The following is a 3,265-nucleotide window of genomic DNA, read 5'->3' as shown; positions in this document are numbered from 1 at the left end:
TGGGGATTTAGCTCAGTGGTAGAGCGCTTACCTAGGAAGCGCAAGGCCCTGGGTTCGATCCCCAGTTCCGAAAAAAAAAAAAACCAAAAAAAAAAAAAAAAAAAAACCAAAAAAAAAAAATAATAATAATAATTGGCTGTGGGGCTGGAGAGGTGGTAGCAGTTAAGGTCACTTGCAGTTCTTGCAAAGGACCCGCATGGTCCTCAGGGGCTCATAACCATCCACAACTCCCGTTCCAGGGGATCTGATGCCCTCTTCTGACCTCCAAGGGCATCAGGCACACACATGGTGCACAAACATTCATGTAAGCAAAACTAGGCAGAGCAGGCGGGCCTGGAACTCACATAGATCTGCCTACCTCAGTCTCCTAGGTGCTGGATTAAAGATGCGTGTCGATCACACCTCGCGCGCCGCCACCCCTTCCATTTTCCTCAACGCGCAGTCTGCTGCGAGGTGGCTGCCGTGTGTTCCGCGGCATTATGGCTGCCCTCCTGCTTCTGGTAAAGCCCAAGATGGTCAAAAAGGAGGACCAAGAAGTTCATCAGGCACCAGACGGACCGATATATGAAAATTAAATGAAACTGGCAGAAACCCAGAGGCATCAACAACAGGGTGTGGATAAGATTCAAGGGCCAGATCCTGATGCCCAACATTGGTTATGGGAGTAACAAGAAAACCAATGATGTGCTGCCTAGCGGCTTCCGGAAGTTTCTGGTCCACAATGCCAAGGAGCTGGAAGTGCTGCTGGTGGGCAACAAATCTGACTGGGCAGAGATTGCTCACGGTGTGTCCTCTAAGAACCAAAAAGCCATCGTAGAGAGAGCAGCACAGCTGGCCGTCAGAATCACCAATCCCAGTGCCAGCCTACGCAGTGGAGAAGATGAGTAGATGGCTTGTGTGCCTGTTTTATGTTCAAATAAAATCACAGAAACTGCAAAAACAAACAAACAAAAATAAATAAAAAATATAAAGTGTCACTATACTTGGCTGATTTTACTTTTAAAGGAAGAAAAAAAAGAGAAAGATTTACTTAATAGAATTAACTGAGACAAAAATCAAACCCGAAGGGTCTTGGGGTCAGGCATAGTAGCAAACGCCTTTACACCCAGCACTCAGGAGGCAGAGGCAGGTGGCTCTCTGTGAGTTCGAGGCCAGCCTGGTCTACAGGGTGAGTTCCAGGACATCCAGGACTACATTTGGAAACTCTTGTCTTGAAAAACCAAAAGAAAAAAAAAAAAAAAAAAAAAAGACATCGATGCAAGATGGCAGCCACCACAGGCTGAGGGGTAAAAGTCTCTCAAAACTTTCCAAAATTTGTTGGAAGAGCTGGAAGAAGGCCAGAAAGCAGCAGGCGAGGGCACAGTTAGCTGTGTTCTAGAGGGCAACAAAGACGTGACACTTACAAGATGGACCTGGATGGTCCCTGGGTATCCAGGAACCATTTGAGGAAACCGAACATACAGCCTTATAATAGGACATGGGTGGGCCTAACTAACTACCCAGAAGCACCCCTCGTCTGTAAGATGTGTAAAAAGAGTCAAGGAGAGCAGCATGAGTAGTTCAAATGGAGTGGTAGATCTAAGAGCCACGGCAGTGCCGGTGAAGTGACAGACTTCCCACAGCATCAAAGTTGTCCTCTGGGAGCTTTGGTCCTTGGTGACAAAAGGGAACATAAAGCTGCCAGAGCCACCAGAAGGAAAGTTACAGCAATCCGTCGCCAAGGCAGAAGCATCCCCCCCTGAATCCAACCTGAGTCTTCATTTCCACAGTAGTCAGTTTTTTTTTTTGTTTGTTTGTTTTTTTTTTTTTCCGGAGTTGAGGACCGAACCCAGGGCCTTGCCCTTGCTAGGCAAGTGCTCTACCACTGAGCTAAATCCCCAATCCCTAGTCAGTTTTCTAGATACATCTGAAGTCCTCAAGTACTGGAGAGGAAGCCCCACTCAGACACCACCCCGAGACTATTCTGATACTAACGTCTTGTCCATTTGAAACACCAAAGTTGTGCTGTGTAACATCCTCTGTGGAGTATAACCACGTTCTGCCTGGTTAAACTTCTGGGATGGAGAAGATGTGTTGAAATCAGTTTCCTCTGGGTGGGCAAAGCTAACACAGCTGTCGACAGATCGTCACACAATCACTTGCTGCTAGCGCAAAGCCTGCCCCACCCTCCCACCAGAGCTCCGCAGCAGCCCTCAGAACAGATAGAAAGGATTCAGGTGGTTGCCCTGGGACTACTGCTGGCTGTGTGTGTGTGTGTGTGTGTGTGTGTGGTGTGTGTGGTGGGGGTGATTTGGCTGTACCCCTGTACCCTGCTTTCTTAAGTCTTAAGTGATGCCCCATGGTCCCCACTCCTCCACTCCTACCCTTAAGGAAAGCTTCAAACGTAAAACCCTCCCACTCTGAAATCCACCGTTGGGTGAGGTTCAGGGCTTCCCATCTCCCCACCTTTATCAAGGGGTGCTGCTTTCCCCTCCTCTACTCTCTTGTAGCCCACCCAACATTTAGCTGTGGCAAGAAGCCATCAGATGAGGTTGGAAGAACCCGGCCTCCCTCACTGAGCTCAGGATTATCTGATCACTTGCTAACAAACAGCCTAGGAAGGCGGTGCTGGGTCCTCCTCACTGCCGCCCCCATCAACCTCTGTGCTTCGAACTCAGATCTCCAAGGGAAGAGAGCAGTCACAGGGCGGTTCAGACCAGTCAATGCTCACGGCCCTTGGTGGTTCCCCTTAAAGAGGCATTTAGAGAGTCCTAAGCGGACACCGTTCTGAGTTGCTTCCTCTTCCCCAAATCGACGCATTGAAGGCCCCCAACAGGGCTCTTGTATCACCGGGGCCACCCATCGGGTCTGCTGTGGAGCCCGACAGCTGGAACACGAGGCCCTGACCCTGCAGGCTTCAGGTTTCAGTGTTGCTGCTGCTCCTCAGAGGACCGGGAGGTCCAGGGATCAGGAGGAACTGTGTGTTACCGTGTTTTCAGATCGGTGGGCCTGGCCTCCTTGCCAGGTTCCCTATTTTGCTCAGGACCACAGAACGTTGAGATGCAGACGCATACCAAAGTAACGTTAATTCATTGTATTGTCCAAAAGAAAAAAGTTATGAAGTCCAGGATGACCTTGAATTTATGGTAGTCTCCTGCTATACCCTCCACAAATCCATAGCTTCTCTAACTTTAGTGTACCCTGAATCCCCCTAGTGGGAATCTCGTTAAAATGCAGGTTCTGTTTCAACCCTCTCGAGGAGGGGCTTAAAAATCTCGTCATCCCA

General features: G+C 49.2%; 1 pseudogene; it reads left to right on the top strand.

The window, feature by feature from the left end:
- The first annotated feature begins 406 nt into the window (after window positions 1-406).
- LOC148002324 (large ribosomal subunit protein eL32 pseudogene) lies at window positions 407-947 on the top strand (annotated as a pseudogene).
- Window positions 948-3,265: the final 2,318 nt, after the last annotated feature.

Source organism: Rattus norvegicus, chromosome 12 (genome assembly GCF_021556685.1).
Source record: "Rattus norvegicus strain SHRSP/BbbUtx chromosome 12, alternate assembly SHRSP_T2T, whole genome shotgun sequence".
NCBI lineage: Eukaryota > Metazoa > Chordata > Mammalia > Rodentia > Muridae > Rattus > Rattus norvegicus.
Note: the sequence above shows the minus strand (reverse complement) of the source record. Positions and strands in the feature narration are given on the sequence as shown.